The sequence below is a fragment of the Aedes albopictus genome, chromosome 3 (genome assembly GCF_035046485.1).
Source record: "Aedes albopictus strain Foshan chromosome 3, AalbF5, whole genome shotgun sequence".
Taxonomy (NCBI): domain Eukaryota; kingdom Metazoa; phylum Arthropoda; class Insecta; order Diptera; family Culicidae; genus Aedes; species Aedes albopictus.
The window spans coordinates 444,380,067-444,406,439 of NC_085138.1; the positions used below are offsets into that span (position 1 = coordinate 444,380,067).

A 26,373-nucleotide genomic window follows, 5' to 3' on the forward strand; every position below is an offset into this window, starting at 1 on the left:
TCAACCGATTTGGGTTGTCTTAGCACCAAATGAAAGCTACAGTATCCTTGTAAAAGGCCCTGAAATTTTATTTTGATTGGACATTTGGTTACTGAGATATCTTTCGAAGAGTATTTCAATGAATTCCTTTTTTTATAATTACTTTTGCTTGTTATCTTGCATGAGCTTTTGATCAGTCTATAGGAAATTATTGTTCAATAAATAATGCAGACCTCATATAAAGTGTATACTACCAGGTTATGTTTTTCAATAAAATTATAAACTATAAATAAACAGGAATTCTATGAAAACTAACAATATGTTAAATGAAAGCTTTGAATTTATATATTGTGGGAAAACTGCATGGTCCAGTTCAAAATAACTAGCTAATTCCAAAACTGATTAGCTTCTTCTTCTTCATCTTTGTGGCTCTGCTTCCCCACTGCTCCCCACTGCCTCACTTCAACTTAGTGTTCTTTGAGCAATTCCACAGTTATCAATTGAAGGGCTTTTTTGTCCGCCATTGCATGAATTTGTATATTGTGAGGCAAGTACAATGATACACTATGCCCAGGGAATCGACCGGAACGGGAATCGAACCCGCCCTCTCCGGATTGGCGTACCATAGCCTTAACCACTAGGCTAACTGATTAACATAGTAGAAATATAATTTTTGTCCTTTTTACACCATAACCATAAATACCAAGTACTTTGGAGCTAATTTATTCGACTGATTAAGAGATATTAGGCAAAGTGTATCTCGCTGATTTTCTTATCCATTTGTTAATCGATTCAAGATCTTTTGGCAGTTAACAAAAGATACAATATTCCAGAATATGTAAGCTATTTTTCTAAATTTCACACAAGATTCTAGAAGGTGTCTGGCATTTCTGGTAGTATAGTCCATGGTCCATGATGCTATTTTGGAAACCAATCCACTAGACGCCAAATCCACAATATTTTCTAGAACTTTTGGTCCATCACACAAAATAAATATGTTAAATACAAATAATAGAACAATAGTTTTAATAAGTGTAAGAAGGGTTCTGTTCACCATAGGTGGATTAAATCGTTTTTTTTTCATTAATACTATTAAGTCACATAAGACGCTAAATTACATCTCAATAGTGCGTACTGTAAATCGCTTAAGATAGGAATCGTTTTACTTGCTACGCCAGTGTACATTGTAGTGCACAATTGATCGAACAAACAAAATGACCAAGTTTGAAATATTGTAACTATGGTTTATTTTTACACGGAACAACAAATTTTGCGTGATGACCAATTAGTCTTGAAGGGGTTTCTAAAGTTAGCATACAACTTAATAACTTTAATATTGGTGTTATTATGGGTCTAAGAACATCTAATAGTTTATTTTCCTAAAAAAATGTTACTAGGGTATCCAGTATACTAAATGTACGACAAAGGCAAAAATATTCAATTTAGGTTGCTATATATAAAAGAAATCCGTATCCTTATCGAAAGATACCACCTCCTTTTAGTCTAGAGCAGAACACGTCACTTTTTACAGCCAGAAATCGAAACCTTCCACCACCACCAACTGATCCGAACTGCATTATTCCGATCCCTGGAATAAATGTACATAACATGCACCCATCCCCGATCCAGATCGGTAGTTCGCCAGTGGCAAGGAGTAAAGTGAGCTATCCCAAACACAAAATCCCGCAAAGGTGGCTCCTTTGCTCATTCTGTTTTGTGGCCCTGACCTACCAGTTCTCCACTCAGTCACCCTCACCGACCCCACCACATCTCCCCATCCCTTGTCGAAGTGTGCGTCTGAGTGTAAATAAAATGATTCATTTGTAAAGGCTTTCATTAACTTGCTCGGCCAATTTTATATTGTCGGTATATAATTCCGAAGATTTGGATAACCCTGTGACCGCTTTGTCTACCGTAACATGAAATTGAAATTAATGCTGATGCATTTTATAATTTTGATACATATAAATGTAAAAGGTTCGGTTGTACTTGCGATTAGATACGGATTGGCATGGCATGATGGCCGGTCAGTAGTGAGTGCAGTGCCGTGAGGCGCATTTCTCGCTCGCTCGGTAGCACGGCATGGGGCGGCGATGGCATGCTTTGGTTTCGGGAGTTCTTCCCGCCAAACATCCTCCGTCCGTCCGGTGCGGTGGTCTTTCTGAACCGAACCAATGATCCAAGCAGCCGTCGCGTCGTCGTCGGATTCTCGTGGGCGGAAGAAGTAGGGCGAGAAATGTGTGTGTACTGGATATCGCATTTTCGACACGATACCACGATCTGACTGCTCCTGCTGCTGCTGTTACCGTTGCAGTTGTTGGACGTAAAAAGTGCTCCTTTTAGAGGAATTTTGCACACTTCGCTGGCAAAATAAGGGAATTGTACATAAAAGGCGTCACCAGGGTGAAACGATCCGTCCCAATGTAAATATTGAGATGAGTATTTCACACGAATGCGCTTCCAATATAAAACGTTAAGCGTCCTTACCCTAGTAACATTTTGATAACCAATTATTCTTGTAGAGATTCCCTAAGAACTCTACCAGATAAGCCTCTCAGAATTCCTTCTGTAAATCCTCCCGGGATTCCTTCGAGGATTTTATATTTTCTTTTCTATGTAACTTGGATAGTGCCCAAAATAACACCATAAAACTCACATATTGTTCACGAATAAGCAATCATGGAGTAGTACAAAAATAAGTGGAGAAGCCGTGTCGAGTATATCTGGTTGAAATTTTATATCAAAATATGGAATGATGATGAACCTGGGCGTGTTAGTGGAATATGTACCTATAAATATGAGACACCGAAGACGACCTTATAGTTGAGGTCGAAATACGTATCTGTCAAAGGATACAAATTAAATGGAACAGTACGATTTTATATGAAAAACTTCTGAAAAGTTTACGTATGGAGAGTACGTAAAGAGAGTTTGTGGGGTGCTAAGGAGCAACTCAATTACTTTATTAGAAATCATTATCTGTGTAAAATCTAACTTCTACAGCATTTTAACGTTTGCTTATGCCACACATTGTGAGCTCTCTTTGTTTGAGTTGTGTAAAAAAATGAGAAATGTTGAACACTGCAGTCGAAATTACATGAAATTACAAGAATCATGCATTGCATACTTTTAGGCGTTTATCGGGTTATATTTCTGTACCAATTTAAAAGTCATTTTTCTATTCTTTTTGCGTGGTTATCATCTCTCTCACTTGTTTAGAGCTGTACTGTATCTATACGGATCAGAATATAACAATAGCGTAAAAGTTGGGCTGAAATGGAACTCGAGAAAATTATCAGACATTGAGGACCTACAATGAAGAATTATTTTTGGAACTACACCATAGACTTCCATTTTTTTCATCAAATCATGCTTATTTTTATGGAACTTGACCTTTGATAACAAATTTATTTGGAGATTAAAATTGTGAGACACCTTGGGCGTTAACGGGTTAAGTAAAAATTTATAAATAAAAAGAAAAATAAAAAATCACCTTCTCGATCATTGCACATGACATGACGCTAGACGACGCTGTTTTTCTCTAAACGCCCTGGACAAGTTCGTAAAATTCTTGCATATCATTCTGTTCAAACTGTTTGAGCCTCCATAATGATGGCATACTCATCACCGCTACTAGTACAGGTTATTCATTCCACTAATAATATTTTTTTCAGCTGCTCTTGTTTCCTTGGACTATCCTCTATCTTGTCAGGTGGCAGACGTCAACATTCTGCTTCTGAAACATTCCTGGAGTAACCTTTTCTGAATCGTCTTTGAGTAGTACCTACACTTCCCGCGATTCTGTGGTCACCACTGTGTGGATTGATTCCCACAGATGGTTGAAGTTGGCGTCTTCGTGGATCACTCTTTCTTGCCCATCATGCTACTGAAGGTACTTATCTACCGCCTCTTTTGTTGAGCAGCGAAGTTTTTTTAATGCCACGGTCATTGGATCATATGAACAAAAAGTATTGATTATAAGTTTAGTATAGTTTTAGTACTGCACTACAACTTTCAAATATACTATAAACAAAGCATTCGGTATGAGTGAATCTTGTATTAACCGCTAGTTTTGAGTAATGAGCCTAAAAGCTTACTACTATGATATATTAACATAGGTATTCCGATGAAAATCTTACGGAAAACGGAAATTACGAAGCACTATTAACAATTTCTAAAAACTAGCGGTACCGATTATCCTTGCTCATCCGAAGGATACAAGTAAAGTCTGCAGAAAACCTTCAGGGATAAAAAAACTTCTACACAGATTTGTTTATAAATTTGCTTGGAAATCTAACCCGAATCCCTTCTGAAATTCCTCTGAGTGTTTCTCCGGAGATTCTGTCTCTGGATTTTTCCTTGAATTTCATTCAGGATTCCTCCTTTATTTCCTCACGCATTTATTGAATTCTTTCGTAGATAACACGGAATTCACTAATGTTTTTAACTTGGATGATTGCTCAGGTTATTTTTCTGAATTTCGTATTTGCAACAGAAATTATTCCAAGGGTTTTTACAGTGTCGAGATTTCTGAGAGTTGATTCCGGTAAACAAAGTTCTTCATAGGATTTCTGTAGGATTTTTTTGGGGTCTCTGCAAGAGACATCCCGAGATTTCTTCCAGCGGTCCCAATATGCTATCTTCTTTCCGAAAATCTTTAAAAAATGTATCAAAATTTTTTTTCAGTAATCTCTCTAAGTGAGTTTTCAAGTTTCTTCTAAAGTTCTTTCTGGGATTTATTCCAGACAGTTTTTCGATAATTCTCTTGAAATTTCTCACATAATTTCACCCGTAGTTCCATCTAGGATTTCTTCCTAAAATTTTCTGATTTTCTCTTCGAGTTTCAATGTTTCGTCCTAGGACTACTCCCAGTTTTTTTTTTCGAGACATCCCAGATTTTATCGGGATTTTCTCCCAAGTTCTTTTCAAGCATTCTCCAAAAAGGTTTTCCGGATTCTTTACATGGATTCGTTTCCACATTTCTCTGAGAATTTCTTAAAACATTCTCGAAGGTTATCCTAGGAGGAATTCCGAGAAAAACTCCTGGAAAAATCAGCGCAGGAACATTCAGAACACCAGGACAATTTTCGGTAGTGGTTCTGAGAAGAACTTTGGGAATAGTCCCGATAAAACCTATAAAGCGGCAAGGAATCATGAACACGAAAAGGAGAAAAACCTAGAAAAACTTCTGAAATAAATCTCGTAAAGATGTTTGAGAAATATCAACAGAAGCTTCTGTAGAAATAAAAAAAATACCTCCGGAAGGAGCTAAGGACGAATTCTAAGAGCAACACCGTTTCTCTTCATATAGACAAGAAAGTTCTTTTAAAAAAATCCGGAAGAAGCTATAGTACTTAAAACCTTAAGGCGAAACTGGATACATTTCCTTTTTTTTTTTTTGGTGTGTGAAGAATTAGCCTAAGTTAAAATTCACAAAAAAAAAAGAAAAATCATTTTTTGGCTGAATATTTTCAAAATCGGTTTCTACCACACTTTGAACTAAGAGAAAGGATCAAGGTATCTCCTGAAATTTTGTTTTACCGATAGAAAGTGTTTTTCGTTTTGTTCTCAAAAAATCTTTTCTTTTTAATTTTGTTTAAAAAGGTTTTTTGTAGAAAACGCAAAATATTTTCCAGCAGGAAATAAACTCAGGAGATAGCTTGATCTTTCCTTTAAACGGATACGAAAAAATTGCTTCGTTATTCGAAAAAAAAACAAAAACCAAAATATAAGGAAATGCATCCAGTTTCGCCTAAGGAGAAATTCTGAGAGAATTTTGAGGAAATGTCCCGAGCGAAACTTTTTAGGAAATCCCGGATGAAACTATAAAATAAAGCTCCTGGATTTCCTTGAACAAATTACAGGAGGAACTTCGGCAGAAATCCATGGAGAAATTCTAGTAATGATGTATTTTTTTTTTTAATTTTTTTTTGAATTTTTGGTTTTTATAAAGTACACATAAAACTAATTGTACACTCATAGAAATAACTCATATATCAAATCCTGGAAAATCCCGAGAGGAACATCGTTTATAACATCGAGAAAAACTTCTAAATAAATTACACAACATCATCTGAGAAATGTCGTGAGCGACAGAGGATTTCCTTTATATTTTCCGGTATAAACCCTGGACGAAATCCCACGAAAACTTCTTTGGGTGAAATACAGGAGGAACTGCGGCAAAAATCCCGCGTGGTGCTCTGGGAGTAACATCGAGAAAACCTCTGGAATAAATTCTGAATAGAAATTCTATAAAATCCCCGTGAAATGCTCCAGGACAAATAGGTCGGAATTCAGGAATCCAGGAAAATTTGTGAGGAACAATCCTGAAAGTATTTTTCCGACTCTGTAATGAAATGCCGGTTCCAACAGCTTCCAAGAATTTCTTCTGAGATTCCTTAAATGTTCTGCCTGAGATTCCTTCACGAACCTCTGCCAGGATTCTTTCAAGGATCTCATCTGAGATTCCTTCTGGGACTTCAAGGATTTTTTTCCCGGATTTCTCAAGGATTTCTGGGAATGCTCTAGGAATCGCATCCCAGATTCTTCTAGTAGCTTCTTTTGGAATGTCTTTAAAAGTTTTTTCGACTTTCAGAAGGGATTCCTAAGAATATGGAATCCCAAAATAAACTGTGGGAGGAAAATAAGTAGCAACTTGCTGGAGTATTTCCTCAAAGAAATCCTGTAGGAACTTCATTGAAAGATTTCCCGAAAATTCCTGGAAGTAGTTCCTGAAGAAATCTCGGAAGTGATTCTTGGAGGAATCCCGGAAGAGAGATCCCGGTGGAGTTACCGTAACCCCGGAAGGAATTTTTGAAGCAATCTCAGAAGTTTTTCCTGAAATAATCCCGAAAGGAGCTTCTAGAAGAATGCTGGAGAAAGTTTTTGTGGGATTATTGAAAGAAATCCCCGAAGGAACTCTGGGAGGAATCTTGTATGCAATTCCTGGAAGGAATCCCTGATTCTAGAACGACTTCCTGACGCAATGCCGAGAGAGTTCCTGGAGGAACCCCGGGAAAAATCGCTGAAATTTCCAGAAATATTTTTTAGGAATAATCTGGAAGTAAAAAAAAACTTCTGAAGACATTATAAAAACCCTAATTAATCCACCTAGCGGTGATGGCGCCTTTCTCGTGCCTTCGAAACCCCATTTCAATAAAAATCAAGCGAATGTTGATGTATATCGCACTTTCATACAATTAACAGAAATCCATTTCATGATACCAGAAATCATATCGTTTGTCTGGCTTTTAATGTTTGAGCCTCAAACTCTTAAGCAAAAGACGCTATCTTGAATTCGAAGCTGCCATTTAGGATTTAAGATTGCCATCTTGGATGTTCTGGTCGCCATTTTTGGCGTCCAGGCATCTTCCCTACGAAAAATATACTTCATTAAACAGCCGCCATATTGATTTTGGACCAACATCTTGGATATTCAAGTCGCCATTTTTGGAATCCAGAAATCATCCCCATACCAAGTATACCAAAAATGCATTGTTTCAGCCCCTAAAACTCCATTAAAGAGCCGCGATTTTGAATTCGGAACCGCCATCTTACGTTTTAGTGGAGCTTCTGGTCTCCAGTGTTGATTTCCGCACAAAACTCGCCAACCATGATGTATCGCATGATGGGACTAGTTCAGTTTTATATACGGCCAATTCTACCTGTGCTGGTCCGGATCACTGAAATGGCCATAACTTCGGAACGCCTTGGCCGATCTGGACCATTTTTAATAGCAAACAATTTCAGTTAGATTCAAGCTATAATCCGATAAATCGGCCAATGGGAAGTACCTCAAAAGTGAGTGAACTTATTTTGCGAACATACATACATACATATACACATACAGACATAATCTTAATTCGTTGAACTGAGTTGATTGGTATATGCGACTTGATCCTCCGAGCCTTTTTTCGAAAAATCGTTTTTTGAGTGAACATATAGTTTTTCTGTACACTAAGTGTACGAGAAAGGCAAAACATTACTTTCGAGCTTTTTAGCTTTAGCTATCTAACTAAACAAATAGATTCCAAGATCTTTTTTGGTAGCAAATTTAATAATCTTTCAAATGCGATAAGTTTGACCATTTTCAAGTTATAGCCAGTTTGAGATAAGCAAAGTCAAAAACATGCAAAGTTCAATTACTACGTAACGGTTGAGATTTGACCATATGCGTAAAACATTTTTTCACCGGTCTGAACCTGTTTGCTTGATAACGTTTATGAGGTTATCAAAAAATCCTAGCTTTGCTCTGTCGCATATATTTAGCCGCTTTCGGAGGGACACCCGGAACTGGTTACGGCACTACCGGCTGTCCCTAATGTAGTCCTAACCTATTTCTTTGATAACCAGTCATCAGGTTATCAGAAAAGCCGTTATATGTTGTATCGTATGCATGGGTTTGATACTCTTTTATATTTGGCCAAATCGGTCGAGACCCCCGGAACCGGTTCCGGAACACTACCGGTTCAGATATGGTCTGATACTGTTTTCTTGCTTACCGTTTCTCAGGTTATCGAAAATGCCGCTGTTTGATGTGTCGCATGCATGGGTTTGGTTCACTTTTATATTTGTCCATTTCCGGCGCGACACCCGGAACTGGTTGCGGAATACAAGCGGCTGTCTTCAATGTGGTCCTAACCTATTTCTTTGATAACCAGTCATCAGGTTATCAGGAAAGCCGTTATTTGTTGTACCGCATGCATGGGTTCGGTACTCTTTTTTATTTGGCCACATCCGCCGGGACCGCCGGAACCGGTTCCGGAACACTACTGGTTCAGATATGGACTAATATTGTTTTCCTGCTAACCGTTCATCAGGTTATCGAAAATTCCGCTGTTTGATGTGTTGCCTGCATGGGTTTGGTTCACTTTTATATTTGGCCACTTCCGGTGGGATATCCGGAAGCGGTTCCGGAACATTACCGGTTCAGATGTGGTCTAATACTGTTTTCCTGCTAATTGTTCATCAGATTATCGAAAAAACCGCTGTTTGATGTGTCGCATGCATGAGTTTTGTTCAATTTGATATTTGGCCACTTCCGGCAGGGCACCCAGAACCGGTTCTGGAACATTACTGGTTCAGATATGGTCTGCGACTATTTTCCTGCTCACCGTTCATCAGATAATCGTAAATGCCGTGGTTTGATGGGTCGCATGCATGGGTTTGTTGCATGTTCATGTCGGTCCCCTTCCAGGGGTACCGATCCGGAACACCAAAATGGACATAACTCCGGAACGGCTAGACCGATCCGAACCATTTTCAATAGAAAACAATGGGACCAGATTCTGCGTCGAATGAGCCGTTGATCGTTAAAATCGGTTGATATTTACTGTCTAAAAGTGAGGTGACCTTTTTTTGTACACATACACACACATACATACACACACACACACACACATACACACACACACACATACACACACACACATACACACACACAGACATCATCTCAACTCGTCGAGCTGAGTCGATTGGTATATGAAGCTTGCCCCTCCGGGGGCTCTATCAAAATTTCATTTTTGGAGTGAACATATAGCCTTTCGGTATACCTTGGTGTACGAGAAAGGCAAAAAACTACATATATAAGGAGAATCCCTTGAAATCCAAGAAGGCATCTCTAAAGGAATCTTGGAAGGAGCTCCTGAAGGAACCTTTTAGGAATTTCAGAAGAAATACCAGGGGGATCTTCTGAAGGAACCCCAAAAAATCTTAGATGGAGCTTACTGAGAAATCTCAGAAGGAAATCCTATAATAAATTTGTAAAGTAATCACGGAAAAAAATCCTGGAAATGTCTGGAAAAATTGATTGGGCTAATCTTAGAACGCATTCCTGGAGGAATCTTAGAATTAATTTTAAAAGACATTTTAAAAAGAATTTTGAAATAATCTAGAAACTCCTAGAGTAGTCTCAGCTAGTTATTCCTTAAAAAATCCTAGAAAAATCTCGGGAGTACTTTCTAGAGGAATCCTGGCAAGAGCTCTGGAGGAACCCCAGACGGAACATCTTAAGGACTTCCTAGAAGAACCCCAGAGGGAACTTCTGAAGTAACCCCAAATAAGCCCCCGGATGAATCACATCAAGAACTCCCTGGGAATCCTAGAAGACACTCCTGGAGAAGTCGTGGAACAAATTTGTGGAGAAATCGCGAGGGATTTCTTGGTGAAATCCCGGATGAAATTCTTGTGGATTCCAAGAATGACATCCAAGATGGGGTGCCAACGTGGAACATTTAAAGTAGAAACATCTCATTTTATTCCAGAACACTGGAGTGTAGACTTTACTGCAGGCGAGAATAGGTTAAATTACATTGTAAATAACTTTACCTCGTTTACCTAGTGTTTCCAGTATTTCTGATTTGATATTCCAGTTTCCAGTTTTCCGGATGTTCAATTAGCCGGACTGCGAAAAAAAATTCAAACAAATTCAAATCTTATATCAATATGTTTGAAAATCCTTATATGAAACATATTCAAAGAAAACAACAAACTGCCAACTATGCTGAATAATTCAAAACAGTTTTAAAATTCAACTTTAAAACTAGACTAAACAAGATTGTCAAAAATACAAGAATATCACAGATTTCACTTTAACCTGAAACGATTCGGTTGAATTCAACTTCATATTCAATTTTAGCCATTGCTTTGCTTTTCATTTTGGTAATGTTTCAATTCTCATCCAAGGCCATTTAAAGACAGGCGCATTTTACCTCAGCTTCCCAACGAGGGCGAGATACCCTTTCTGCACTTTGGCTACATGCAGTTGCTCCTGATTCTGTCAGTTGAGCGTGTATTGTTCTATCGCACCGGTCATCAAACGCCACACGGCAGCAGCCAGCCAGCAGCAGCAGATGTGGTTGCCAATTTAGAGTGCTTGCTGTAGGTATGTTTGGTGGTTGGTCGGTTGGTGGCCCACGAAAGATTGCCGAAGGATGTTCGACAGAGAGAATGTTCCCCGGCAATCTGAATGATAAGATTTGGACTTTTATTATGTTAACTCGCACTCCGGCTCCGGATTGGAAGAAGCCGTTAATCGAAAGGCCACTGGGGGTTATGCGCTGCAAACAATGCGCTCCATTTCGCGTATGCTAATTTATGCGAAAGGCAGCCATACGTTCCGAACCGTTTAATCAGATCAGCGCGCATTATTGTGCGAGAAATTATAATTACAACAATCGGGTCGCTTCTGTTTCCATTCCAACTTTTGCCGTCTTTTATCGAAATACGAGCAGCGCGAGTCCGTTTTTGGCGTTGTCCTGCTGTATCTGTTTACTGTTTAATTGATAATTACATTCAATAGTAGGAAATTTATTAAAACCCGACCACCGGCATTCGGGACATTCCATTGCATTGCTTCTGTGCTTTTCGGTTCAGTGGAAATGCGCCTCGGAGAAGCCGCCTCTTGCAAACTGGACCGAGCAGCAAGTCGGTACCTAAAAGGCCAAAGGCAGAGAGCATAGCATTCGCATTCCAAACGCTGAAAACGCGACGTCGGTCGCATATTCGCCCTATTCGCCACCCACACATCCCATCATCGCAACGCCATGCCGCGAGTGTGACCGCGCGTTATAATGGGTTAAAAATAAACAATTTTGGCGCCCTCGAAAGGCAAATTGCATCGTCGTGCCCCTTGCATTATTGTACGGCGGTGTACGGTTTGTAATAATACCTAGCACCAACAACATTCTCGAAACACAGACGTTCCACGGAGATTGCAATGCGGCGCCGTATAATATTATCACCAATAAATATCTGCGTTTTTGTCCTCGCTGTCCTTCTCGACATAACGCTTAGGTAGTGGATATGTGATGGTTCTGGGGAGGAGACATGCTTTCGGTAGAAGACAACTAACGTGTATGAGGCAGACGTATCGTGGGTCGAGTTACATTTGTTCTAAGAGTTATAACAGATTACGGCTGAATTGTTGATATTGATTGATATTCACATACATACTTGCAACAGTAGGTTGATCAGAAACTAATCAAACGTTATTTCAATCCTAAAAGTGATTCAAAACACGAACAGGAGAGTATAACAACTGAATAACATATCTAGGTATTATTCCTAAAGACCATTATACCTCGATATGCCCTTCGCTAGGTGCTAATAAAAGAAAAAAATAGCAAAAACGAATGAATGTATATAAATAGCACCTCAGAAATAACTAGTCTTGTAATTTCAACAATGAATACATACCTAAAATTTCAAGTGCTGTAGTTGTTATGCAGTAGATATTGAATAACAAAATTATATCATTTCTTGCTATTTAATGCTACATTTATTTGATATCTCTGATGCAATATCAAAGCATGTTCTTCGGTTATTTTCAAAGTAATTTGTTGATTTACCACATCAATACCAAACTCTGTACAAATACGTCCAATTGTTATTGAGATGTTCTTCTAACATTTCGTCGAAGAAAAAAGCAATAATAATTTAAGCTATATTAAAGCTTGCTTTCGCTATCCTGCATGGCGGGGACCGTCGCGCAAGTGGCCACACGTTCGCATCATAAGCAGAGGGTCATGGATTCGATTCCCCGTCCCGGCACTTCTTTGTCTATCTATATTAACGAGGTTTTTAGCCCTCGGCTAGATCATCTCGGGACCCATGCATTACTTCCCTCCCGAAGGAGAAACCCACATTTTGTAAGTTTGTCGGGAGTGGGAATCGATCCCAGGTCCTCGGCGTGATAGTCAAGTGTTCTAACCACCACACCAGGTTCGCTCCACAACAAACCCTGGTACTTTTGTCAGTTGCTGGTACTGACGCTCATCTGAGCCCATCCCGATCAGAAAGGCATAACAAAAACATAACTTAATTATATCAACGGCTGTTGCTATACCCAAGTAACACACTTGTCACAGAAGAGTCACGGCAGCGCAGGATTTTGTTGCGCAGAAGTTCCTGTGATCTACTTCTAACAAATAAACACTTACTTGCTTAAAGTTAGTACTTTTGTATTATTGAGATATATTTGATGGAATCGGTCTGTGAGAAAGTTTGATTATAACAAAGTCCGTTATTATAAATTAAAATGTAAGATAATCATGCGTTATTTTACTTAGATGATAATAGAGTTAAATTATAAGCAGATGGTCATGGGTTCGATCCCAGCCCCGGCACTTTCGGCAATTGCTCTTTCCCCCTGAGAGCAGTGTTGGGAATACTCATAAATCACACGAATTTTACTCACCTCGTACTCACAGCTCTCTCACAACTTTGATATGCGTCTGCGATCTTTACTTTATTCGGCAAACTTTTAGATTAAACTACATTCTAAAGGCCCTTCAAACATCATTTTTTGATAGCATGCTTCTGGACTGAGACAGAAGCAAGTGAGTATAACTCTTGTAAGTGAGTATTCTCAACACTGCCTGAGAGCAGCTGACACTAACCCTCTTGTGAGCCCATGGCTCAAACTGACCCGGATACTTGGACATCGGCGAACGGCAACCCATAATCGACCCCCAATTGGACTGGAAATGGGAACAACCAACAATCACACACCAACATCCTCATGCTTATAATTCTACCATAATGGGGTAGAAAGTGAAAGCAGCGCAACGGCAACCAGTTGGATGTAATTCAATTAGAATAGAATACATGTAGGCGCCGTACAAAGTGTAAGTACAGCTTCCAATTGGAATCGCTCACGCAGTGCCCTATTGTACAATAGAGCTGTAAATCAGGTTAAGTGATTGAAGAATTAAAAAAATAGGTTTAAGGTTAAGTGATTAAGGATTAAAAACATAACTGTAAACGATAGATGTTGTGTCAATAAATACAATCCTGGCAAAGAGAGAAAACAATCAAACTCTAAAAATCGCGAATTATGTAATAAACTGAATTATTTCTTATTCGCAAAGGGATTGCAATTAGGATTACGGTAGAATTCAACCGGTCAGGGTTTCCTAGTTAAGATGGCTTTGCTAAACTTGAAAATGGCATGCGGAAGTTTTGGTATAGAACGCCGGAGGAACAACAAGCTAAAATAAAACCATATTCAGGGCGATTGGAAGCGATTGGCTTCTACGACGGAGGCCAGTGGCTTCAATCGTCGTAGACTCACTTCTGCAAGTTATAACCCATCAAGTATCAAGTAAGTACATAGGATCTAAGGTTCATAAGATTGGGGTTCCCTTTAAGTCCTGTGAACAATCTTGTGAAATTACTTGTGAGTTTCTTAAAAAAATCCTCAAAAAGCTTTGAGTGAATTTCTATGGGAATTTGATGGCGATGCCGGAGAACATTTCTGCAAGCAACTGTAGGGAAATCATGGTCATATTTGGAATATTTGATACTCATATCTGGAGGAAGTGGAGAGTTTGAAGACTGACGGATTAATTAGGGATTCTTATTCCACTGTTTACCACTACGATCTGAAGGCATTTGGTTTAATTTTTGAAGGGAAATTCTGTTGAGAATCCGGTTGTTATTATAGCAGGAGAGATTAAGGTGCGTAATAATTAAAAAAGTCAATGGAAACAAAAAAAAATGAAAAGATAAATTTCTAAACAATTTTAGGAGATTTTTTTTTTTTCAAAATTGTTTTTCAGGGATTTATTTAGAGTTCATTCAGATGAAATCCACAGCTCATTGGTCGATTTCCATAAAAAAATTACAATTTTAAAGCTCTGAATATCAGCCTCTAATACACAGATTGACTTTACATTTAAGCTGGATTTGGATTCTGTGATATTTTTTTTTTAATTTTAATGTTGTAACCAATATGTTCATCTGCAAAGTTTAGACAGACAGACAAACACACGTAACACCTTGAACGATTTTCATGGAAAGCCATCGCCCACTTCACACTACCATCACCTGGTGGAAAAGTAGCACGAATCACTGTGTTGTGCAATATCGTCAACAGAAAGCGCTAGTGTGAAACGTCAAACGCATAGAAAAACGATGCGCGCGCCTCTGGTTGGGAAAGTCACAACTGTGAAAATTTAAAATGATCGTTTAAAGCGTGGTCGATGGAAATTTCGCAAGTGTTACGTCTGTTTGTCTGTAGTTTATCAGTCTTACAAAATACATAAATTGTCTAAGCAAACTGTTTACTAAAAACAATTCGTCTACAAAATAGTGAAAAAAATAGCTTTTTTCAGAAATGGGAGTTTTGCAAAGAAATGACTTATTTTTCACAGATCAAATTTCAAATTATTATGAATACCCAGTCAAACTTTGAGATCAACACTATGATGCACTATAAGCTGAGGCTCAATCCGTCAAAATTGAACATTTTGTGTGAAAAAACAGCCAATCCGCACTTTTTTCAGTCCAGTGTCATACCTTTCAGGTTCAATTTAGAACTCCTTCAGGAATTCTTACATATATTCCTCCAAGAACTCTCAACGGGATTTATTCAAAAAGAATTGCCAGAACAAAAATATTGGCACAACTATTGGAGAAAACCTGAAAGGAGGAATTTCCGAAGAAAGCGTTGGAGGAAGTCAAGGTAGTTTTGTAGGAATTTTATAGCAAACTCATCAAAAACAGAACTCCAGGAGAAATTTCAATAGGAACTGACGTTCCCTCTGAGAATTAAAAAAAACTCCTGAAGGAGTTCCGTAATAAGCTCTTGGAGAATTACTATCAGTTACATCTGTGAGAATTTTTGAATGAACTTCTAAACGATTTCTAGAAAAATGTGTAAAAACTGCATAAGCAACTTCTGGAGGAATCCCGGAAGGAGTTTCTTGAAAAGTTCTGTAAATAGTTAATAGAAGAAACCCAAAAAAGTTCCTGGATTAGCTCTAAGCAAAATTCATGAAAAAATCTCGCCAGAATTACTTGAATGAAGCTCGGAATGAATTACTGGAGAAATCTCAGAAGGAGCTCATGGTTGATCTCATTAGGAAAATCAGGATTTTTTTTATGAAACCTTGAAGTTCCTGAATCAATCTTGACATTAGTTCCGGAAGCAATCTCGGAAAGAACTTTCAAACGAATCCCGAGGATAATCTCGAGTGAACTTTCGGAATTCCTGATGCAATCTCGGAAGAATCTCAGACAGAACTATGCGAAGTAGCCGTGAATGATCTTTTGAAAATTCTAGAGGAATCCCGAAAAAGTTCCGAAAAAAATTCAGAAAGATTTTGCTGGATATACCCCAGAAAGAACGGTAGAAAAGAGTCCCAGAAACGAACCTCAAATGAATCTTAGAAGGAATACCTGGAACCCCTAAACTCGTTGACAAATTTCAGAAATGTCTGACCTCCTGAAGGGCTCCTGAAATGAATTCTTTGAAGGATTTCAGAAGAAACTCCCAAAGAAATCACGGAAGAATCTCCTGGACGAATCCCAAAAAGGAAACCCAGATGGAACTCCTGCTTAATCCTCAAATAGTCGAGTCTTCGACCTACCCCAGCGCTCAAGCTCTGGGCAATGTACGTAGTACACAACGCGTCCGCTCCCGCCCAAGTAACATTTTAAGTTTTGTTCGGCTCTACAAGAGATCTCCATGACTAACTTTATAAAACTTGCAATAAAACTGAATCATACATCAAAACCTCTTGATAACCTCTTTAAGAGTATCTTCCGGCTAAGTGGACCACTCTCGGAGAGGTTTTGCAAACCTCATTAAGAGTAGCAATAAACCCGTTTTAAAACCTAGTTGAAATATTTCCCATTCTCGATTGTTGTTGTTTTTTTTTTTTTTCAACAAAAGCTATGACAGCTCAAGATGCAGAGAAGCTTCTTCGATGGTACGTAAAGTTCAGGAAGATACATCATTCGTAAGTAGAAAGTGATTATTTCAAAGTAGTATTTTAGTAGTTATTGTGTTGGTAGGCTTATGCGCATTTGAATTTACCGTGAATATTGGGGTTGCAGAATCATAAAATTAATGCGCTTCGAAAATAGTGAATATTATCATCTTGGAATGAAATAAATCAATTTGTGAATTTAGTAAAACTATCCCAAATCACAAGAAAACTCAGCAGAGACAGTTTATTTATGTGAGCATGTTATGAAAATGGTTGCAAACTATCAATTCATTGCTAATTTAAGCAAAATTAACTATTTTTCATTCACGTAAGCTAATTCTCCAATATGGCGACGACCATAATCAGCGAAAATAAAACGAAAGCAAGTTTACTTTTATGATGACCGCAATAAACCTAGCAGTGTCGTAGTTTCTGCTTTTCCACCAACAGATGTCGTTACTAATCGAACGGATCGCCATCTGTTGAGAGTTTTAACAGTTTTATTGCGGTAATAATGATTACCAGAAGGTTTACATATCGGAAAGTTTTGTTTACTCTTAAAATCTGTCTTTATAGATATCTTTAAGTATACTATAAAACATTTTATTAATGGTTTTCATAAAAGCAGTCATAAAACCGGGAGTTTTAATTATTGCTGTAATAAAACATTAATAAAAATCAAACAAAACTAATCAGCGATGGAATTGTTACTTGGGCGGGTTAATCTCAGAGGAAAAATCTGGAACAACTGTAGAAGGTTTATTGGGAGGAATTCGCGAAGGTACTTCTGGATGTATCCTCTGAATATCGGATAAAGGAATCCTCATAAGAAGCAATCCTAGAAGGAACTTCTGCAATGTTCACAGAAGGAACATCCAGAGCAATCCAGGACAGAAATTTCTGAATGAATTTTCAGGACAAAGTTCCTGAATGATAGTCAAGTGTTCCAACCATCACACCAGGTCCGCTCCACTATAGAGCAATAATTTCGCTTTATAGGATATTATGTGACATGCGATATAAAGTTGTTTTGTCATATAAGTCTCGCCTCCAGCCGCCTCCCACCACCATCGCCACAATCAGCAGCCCACCGCCACGCCTGCCACTCACCGCCAACCGCCCATCATCTACATCATGCCATCGTTCACGCAATACATAATTACTGTAGTTTTTAAAAATATTATAGTACTGTAAAGTAGCATAGAAAGCACTTCCTTCAAAGAGAAAACACATATCTCACTGGAAGTGTATCCATATAATGTATCATGTTTGAAAAGAAGAGAAGGTTTTACGCCCTTGGGAGAAGGAATTCGAAAGGAATACACTCCCAGGGGCTTTTCCCTGCTCCAAATAAACAAATAAATAATAATCAATAAATAATAATCAATAAGTACCATTAAAGTAGGCTTAAAGTCGAAAGTGGCGCTACTATTGTTGATTTAAAGCAAGCTTTACTGTGGTGGTTGCTAAAGCATATAAAATGCTTGTACTATATAGCTAATGCAATGAAATAGTATGGAATACATACTTAAGGCATCATGTCAACAAAAGAAAAAAAGTTTTTTTTTATTTTTCTGTCTATTTTTATCTTCTCATACCTGTTCCGATACTCTCACTCTGATGACAAGCGATCACAGAACCGATTAATTCTACAAACGAAGATAACACAGCGTAACAAAAATTAAGTTTTGGTCTGTCTCAAGAGCAAACTTAGGCAGCATCCATTTATTACGTAACGCTGAAATCGGCACTTTTGGACCCCCCCTCCCCCCTCCGTAACGCTTTTTTGTATGAAAACCCTAAAATTTTTGAATGGGCCGCAACGTGCGGCCGGACTCCCCCCCTCCCCCTAAAGCGTTACGTAATTTGTGGACGGCGCCTTATGTGTCTCTGACAGATTTTGGGCCGCTGAATTCAAATCCGGGCTCAGATTTACTCCAGCACGTCCCCATTTTGAGCTATGTCTCAATTTATAGGGTAAAATATGCGATTTTGGGATTTTTTGACTGCAAGCCATTAAGCATGGAATTTTTTTTTTAAGAAATCAAAAGGTAAATTGGTCAATTAACACCTAAATGAACGACTCATGAAAAATATTTCATATTACAAAATCGAATTTGATAGTTTTCAGCAATTTATTTTAGGTACGATATTTCCCATACAAGTAACCCTCCAAAAGTTGCATGCAAGTTTACATACTAACATAAAATACTTAAATCTATCAAATTTGATTTGGTAAAACGAAATATTTTACATGAGTCGTTAATTCAGATGGTAATTGATCAATTTACCTTTTGATTGCTTAAACAAAATATTTCCATGCTTAATGGCTTGCAGTCGAAAATCGCATATTTTGCCCTATAAATTGAGGTATAGCTTAAAATTGTGACGTGTTGGAGCAAATCTGAGTCCGGATTCGGATTCAGCGGCCCAAAATCTGTCAGAGGCACATAAGTTTGCTCTTGAGACAAAAAAAAATGTTGCGCTGTGTAATATAAAGATATAAATTAGTCTATGTTGATTCTGCTCTTTTTGTTTCCATACGTGCTCTTACCTTACCTTACCGGTCAGGCTAAGGCCGGGGTGGCCTCTGCTGTACATAGTAGCCGCCTCCATTCCACTCGGTCCATGGATGTTTGTCTCCAGTTCCGCACTCTGCGTAGGGTCCGCAGATCGTCCTCCACTTGCTCGACCCACCTAGCACGCTGCGCACCACGTCTTCTTGTACCGGTCGGATGCCTCTCGAGAACCATTTTAGTCGGGTTGCTATCCGACATCCTGATGACGTGACCCGCCCACCGTAGCCTCCCGATTTTCGCGGTATGGACGATGGTTGGTTCTCCCAGCAGCTGATGCAGCTCGTGGTTCATTCGCCTTCTCCAAGTCCCGTCTTCCATCTGCACTCCGCCGTAGATGGTACGCAACACCTTCCGTTCGGAAACTCCAAGGGCGCGTTGGTCCTCTGCACGTAGGGCCCATGTTTCGTGCCCATAGAGGACGACCGGTCTAATCAACGTTTTGTAGATGGTTAACTTCGTGTTACGGCGAACTTTATTCGAACGTAGAGTTCTGCGGAGTCCAAAGTAGGCACGATTTCCTGCCACAATGCGCCTCTGAATTTCTCTGCTGGTGTCGTTGTCGTCGGTCACCAGTGAGCCCAAGTACACGAATTCTTCAACCGCCTCGATTTCATCACCGTCGATATGAATTCGGGGTGGCGGGCGCGGTGATTCCTCCCTGGAGCCCTTTGCCATCATGTACTTTGTCTTCGACACATTAATGACTAATCCGATTCGCCTGGCTTCCCTCTTTAGTCGGATGTACGTTTCCGCCATCGTCTCAAATTTACGAGCAATAATATCAATATCATCGGCGAAACCAAGCAGCTGAACGGACTTCGTGAAAATCGTCCCACTCGTGTTTATCCCCGCTCTTCTTATTACACCCTCCAAAGCAATGTTGAACAGCAAGCACGAAAGACCATCACCTTGCCGTAACCCTCTGCGAGATTCGAAGGGACTCGAGAGTGTCCCTGATACTCGAACTACGCACATCACTCGATCCATCGTCGCCTTGATCCATACGTGCTCACTTCTACCATTTATTTTATGAAATCCGGGGCACTATGTTAAATAAGGAACCCCGCATAATTTTTGTTCCCTCAGCATCTGATTGTCTTCATGTCCCAACCAGAAACCAAAAAAAACACACACACACACACACACTATATAAATTTTCAAACAGCAACATCTGAGCATGATAATCCAAGTTCTACGCAGCAATCCATGAAAATTTGGGTTTGTTTTTCTTCTCTTTTGAATGGTTGTGTTTTTATAAAGGTTGTACAGATATTTTTTCTGTTTACAACGATGAAAGCATTAGTGAAGGCATATATAAAGTAATAAATCCTTGCATTATTGATTGCCATAAAGCTTTTAACATGGAAATGCAATGAAGCACTAAACAACGTCCTCATAGAACTATACCGAACTTTCAAAATCCCATAATGCTTCAATGCTTTCATAATGTAGATTAAACGCTTTATTACTTGGCAGGTGTAGAAAAAAAGCTATCTTGCATTAGCTGAACTATAATACGATTAAATTAATGTTATGATACAATGCTTGTGGTTACTTGGGTTATGCTTTTGAAATATTAAGGTATATTACTAGCATAACTAGCATAAGCAATAAGGAGACTATCAAGTGAAAAAAAAATTAAATTACTTCAATCTGTTCATTTCAGAAAAGAAGTTAAAACAAAAATACATGAAATAGTTAAACGAGCAACTTTATATTCATTGAATCTGACAAAATGAATAATGAATATGTCTAACTATGAAATCCCACTTGTTTTTAGATGATTCATTTTAGGAGAACGTTTAAATTAGCAGGCAAGTAGATCATGCTGGAAATTTCAATATTTCAGATGTCATTTCTTACAAAGTTAAGCGTTATTCCAACAAGAATGAAGCCTGGAAGATAGTGGAAGTCATTAAAAAAAAAAACATCTTTTACAAATGTAGTTTGTGTTTGTCTCTTTCGAAAAAAATACTGTTGACCATAAATTTTCAACCAATGTTAAAACGTGTTCGATCTCACGTCATATTTCTTTGCAAAGCATGTGAAAACAATATAGCAACACTTCCGAATCTATCAAATTAATGGTTAACGAGGAAATTTATAATGTAGATTACAATACAAAAAGGTCGTCTTGGATTGGTTTTAAAATTTGAAAGTTTTAACATATTATGTACTTAATTCTAAAATTTGAAACACACGTGCTGACAAATGTTCTATTTCTTCACCATTTTCAGCTGTGACATAAACAATATGTTTTTTCTATCCGTTTGCTAATGCAAATTAATATAGAAATCCTCTTAAAATCCCAAAAAAATATACAGTTTCGGAGAAAACTGGACAAAATTGGGCTAGGCCTAACGAATATATATAGGGTATCGGGATGCTTCGTTGGCATAGTCCCGGCCTATCTTAACGTTCACCAAAAACTCAAACAAACAGGCATAATTGGAGATCGGAAAAGCTATGCGCCAAACAACTGTAACATTTCGTTTCAATTTTAGCACTATGGAGCAAAAAAATTGAAAGATAATGTCACTTTGTTTAGCTTTTGTAGACGCCATGATTCTTCGGCTTAGTGAGTAGTATAATTCTGGAACATTTTGAAATGACTTTTCGATAACTGAACATTTTATGCGACGGTCAAAGACATTATTTTGAACTTTTGTATTTGTTTTCAACGAAAAATAACTATTTCACAAATTAAATGTGGGCCGAATATTGAGGACATTTTTTTCACTATGTACCCAAATCTTGGCCCATCAGTAAAGTAACGTCAGCAACAAAGAAAAGTGACGTCAACAACATTGCTTGCGAATGAACTAGAAAGAACGAACAGGAAGAAGATTTTGTATGCGGTGACTGTAGAAATATAACACAATAATAGGCTTGCGTTGTTTTCGTTACTAAATTAAGAAAGAACTTTAAGTGATTTATTTATAGTTTTGTGAAAATTTGGCTTCGAAAATGTAATTTGAAAGCAAGATTGGTGAGCAAACAGTGATAATACTTCAGCAAAAATATTAAAAAATGAGAGAATAGGTGGTTCTAGCGCTTGGAAAGCAATAGGCCAACGTTGTATCCACTAATAGGCCAATTTTTGTACCGTAGACAAGGGTTGCATACCATCGCATCGAATCTTTTCGGCGTAATTAAGTAAGTTCTTGAATATTTACGCTAATTTACTTCCAATTGGAGAATCATGCACTGCCTAGAGTGCGTGATATGGTCAACACATTATTTCTCGTGCTATTAATTCACGAGTTATGGTCAAAATTGTCAAGGCGGCTGGCATATTAGGCCAAGGAATAGTACACATACCCTAACTATACACAGCTAGTCGCGTTCGCTAATTTTTACCGCAATCTCAACTCTTGAGCGTTCGGCAATGTATTTTACCGAAATCCTAAAAAAAAAACAAATTTAAATGTAAAATATTACCGTTTGTCTGTCAAACTCTAACGAAGTTCGGTAAAAACTACTAACTTTATTGATATTTTCCGGTAAAATAAACTTAACGGTTGAGATTTTGGTAAGGTATCACCAAAGTCGGTGATTTTTCTAAGTGTGTATATAAAAATTGATACATAAAATGATCGAAATATTTATTTCGATCTTTGGTTTGTCATGAGAAACATTGAGGCATGGAAACTAGTTACAATGTGAGCTTAAAAATCACTGTTTTAATTAAATATGACATCGCAAAAAAAAGGTTGCATAAACGAACATGTAATCGAAAATTGTAGAAGAAATACAGATTTTTGTAAATAAAACTAACGATTCGCTAAAAGTAATCTTTTACTTCAATTGCGTATTGGGGCATTGGCCGTGGTAAACCGAATTTAAAAAACCAAAATGTATCAAAGAATTAATAAACTTGTAAGAATTTTGACGACTAATTCAAATTTAGAGGCCTTTAGAATTATATGTTGAACTCAAACATATGTTGTTCATATAAGTGCTTGAAGTTACCAATGCAATGGGTTCAAAAAAAAAATAATAACAATATTTTAAATTTTTCAACTTTTACTGCTTGCGAAATTGTTTTAAAAATGTAGAACATGCAACTTTTACTTGTACACGGGTACGTTGGGGCAAGATCACAAAAATGACCGGCTCCAAGTTATGGCATATGCAATATTTTACAATAAAGAAATGCAAGTTTTATCGTGCTTTGTAAATAACATTACATTTTTTTCGATCCAGCATAAGGCTGACACAAATTTCGATTTTCTCTTATGTCACCGCCCCCTCGGAGAATTTGGGTCGGTATTCGACATTTTGAGGGGGACATAAATAAATTATTTAAGAAATTTAATTTTTTTTAAGTGAAATTAGAGTCACCGAGAAAATTTCTTAACAAATCCGATAAGTTTGATGATTTTGTCTAATTGTTTGGGTAATTTTTCATCAAATACATTTTTTATTTATCATCCCCCCCTTGACGAGTCAGCGATCAAAGTGACAAAAGAAGAAAATGAGATTTGTTCCGGCCTAATTATGATGCAGATATATTGAACGCTCAAAGAAAACTGTTGCTTAATTTATCAAGAAAGTTCCACTCATTTCAAAATTTTGTATTTTAGATTGTTTGCTTAGAGACAACAATAAGTAAAGCAAGTATTTTTCATATTTTGCTAATGATGAGTATGTATAACAAAAAGTTGATATTTCTTCCCCAAAGTAACGCTTAATCGCTTTTTCTTTGACACGTGAACTTGGATGTAACTGTTTACTATACGACATTATGGAAAAATCAGGGATAAAAAAAATCCGACGGATGAATTGAAAAAAAAAATGTACCGACGGTCTGTTCGTTGAACACCTGCACATTGCAACTGACACTATTGCTGACGTTATTTGTTTTCATACAAATCAACTTTTGATTTTCTTATCACGTATGACTTCTGTCTAATCTGTTGATTTTTCTTACCCTCTTTGGATTGCCACCTTTGAGACGTCAACCGATCGTTCACTTCTTCCATCCGCACGAAAGCCGGTCGGTAGGGGCCCACCACCGGGAGGAATATGGAACGGAAGGGGTCGAAAAAGGACAATCCCTCTGAGTGGGCAGGAAAAGTGCATGTACAAATACGCGGAAATTTTGTGATGTTTTATATACCACTGGCCGCCCGCCAGCCCGCCAGATGGGTTCGTTTCGCGCTCGCTCTTCTTTTGGCTCACTCGCTCTCCGGACACGACGACATCGACGTCGCCGGTGATAGCGGGACCGCACCGCATGATGCAGAGGCGCCAAAGGCTCGCTACCTATATCTCTCTGCTGTTCCCTTCAGCGAGCGAAGCGTCGGGTTTTTTGTTTGATGATTTGAAGAAGCACGTGAGTTTTGCGACTGGTTTAGGAAAGTACATATTTATTGGAGGAACGTCAAAAACTGTGTGATGTATGTAAATGTTTTGACAATCACGGTGGTCCAAGAATACCGTTGAAGTTGCCTTGTACGACTCCGATTCGCGAACAGTCAATCTAGATCGTCAGCTTTTAGTTGTTTTGACAATATGAAATGTATCACTTTACAAACACATGGTATGAGGCGCGTACTGCTAGACGAGCATAATTCAGACTCACCTTGCTTTTCGTTCTGGAATGTAGCAGCTCAAATGACACCTGACACAACACTTTCGTTCTTCGTTCTTCAATGTGGGCACTGGTATATTTTCAGTTTGGCGGTTTAACACTGGCTCACAGCTGATCGTTTTCAACAATTTTCGTCAATTTCACCCAAAGCTCTTCGTCAACAGTTGATAAATTTCACAAATGACTTGCTCTTCTAAGTACGGCCATTGGCATGAATGCAGCATACAGCAGGACGATAAATGCTCACTTCAGTGTACACACCTTAAAAATCAACACTCATTAGCGAATCGAATCACGTTCGAATGCACCATAAATTCACATTTCACACACATGAGACATTGTTCGGGAAGAACCATTTGTCATCGACTGACTGCGCTGGGACCAAGCCTGATACTCCTCAACAACGTACGCTTTTATCTCATTATCGGTAATTAACGCGCGGCGACGACGATGGTGTCTTTCCGTGTGTCGTTCGATAGTCCAAAAGCGACCCAACGATGTGCACGATTCCGTAGACCATTCAAACAGTAATAATAATTTGCGCCATTCCTCGGCTCAGAATGACCAGAACCAGGTGCGTGTCCTCAGTCACCGCACATATGATTATGGGTGGTCACACGTATCGCACGGACGACGAGCTTAGTTAGCAACCTGTCCGAGTATCCTTCCTCGAAGCGATCCGTTCTACGATATGGCACCGATTGGCCAACAACCACACCACAAATGAGTGTACTTTTCTAACGCCACCCGTTCCTATCTTACAAGCAGGGACACATCCGTTAGCGTTGACCTAGCGTCGTTAACTGAACTGCTAAGTGTTATTATGCTTCTCCAGCACGTTCCGAAAAACCCCGTTCAGTACAACACTCCACATGTGTCTCCGTCTCCGCGTGCCGTGAGCTTTATTATTCTCGATCTCATCGACGTCATTTTCGGTGTATGTGCGCCCGCTAATAATGTGCCACTCTCCGCACGCTCTTCTTGTATTAGTCATTTTATAATAATAATACATAATAAAATGCGAATAAAATACTCAGGCTCGGCTCTCCACGCTGCTGGTGCCGTACACAACAACACCACAGCAATAAGCAGCAAGCGGCCCTCATTGCCCGATATTGGAACTCCTTCGCTCCTTGGCTGCGCTGCGTTCGGTCCATCGGCAAACAGCAACACTGACTGCTGCTCCGGCTCCCGCACCGATGAGAGAGTGTAGTTGTAAAATAACCATTGGCGTGAAAAGGGTGTGAAGCAGACCCAAAACGGTGCGTTGCGGTGTAAGATCTATTAAAGCAAATTTTGAGCTTGATATTTTCCTGCCTATAGTATTTAACCAGATTGTAGTTTATAAATATACCAAGATCACAGTTTGATGTACTCTTTTGAAGTTGGAGTATTTTTGTTTAAATTTTACTAACATTTTATTTCAGGACAATTCAAGTGAATTTGCCCTGTGATACAAATCATATTTAAAAAATATAAAACTGTTGGATCACCAATACAAAGCTTA

At 38.5% G+C, this 26,373-nt stretch overlaps 1 protein-coding gene across 4 annotated transcripts in view; it reads right to left on the reverse strand.

Moving 5' to 3' along the window:
• The window catches only part of LOC115254207 (protein nubbin), a 475,087-nt gene extending 449,055 nt beyond the window's left edge, over positions 1-26,032 (reverse strand). For 3 of the 4 annotated variants that reach the window (XM_062856663.1, XM_062856662.1, XM_062856661.1), the window contains exon 1: positions 24,858-26,032. The gene's annotated coding sequence lies outside the window, so the exon portion shown is untranslated. The remainder of the gene's footprint in view (positions 1-24,857) is intronic. The other variant, XM_062856664.1, reaches the window with a different exon arrangement.
• Positions 26,033-26,373: the final 341 nt, after the last annotated feature.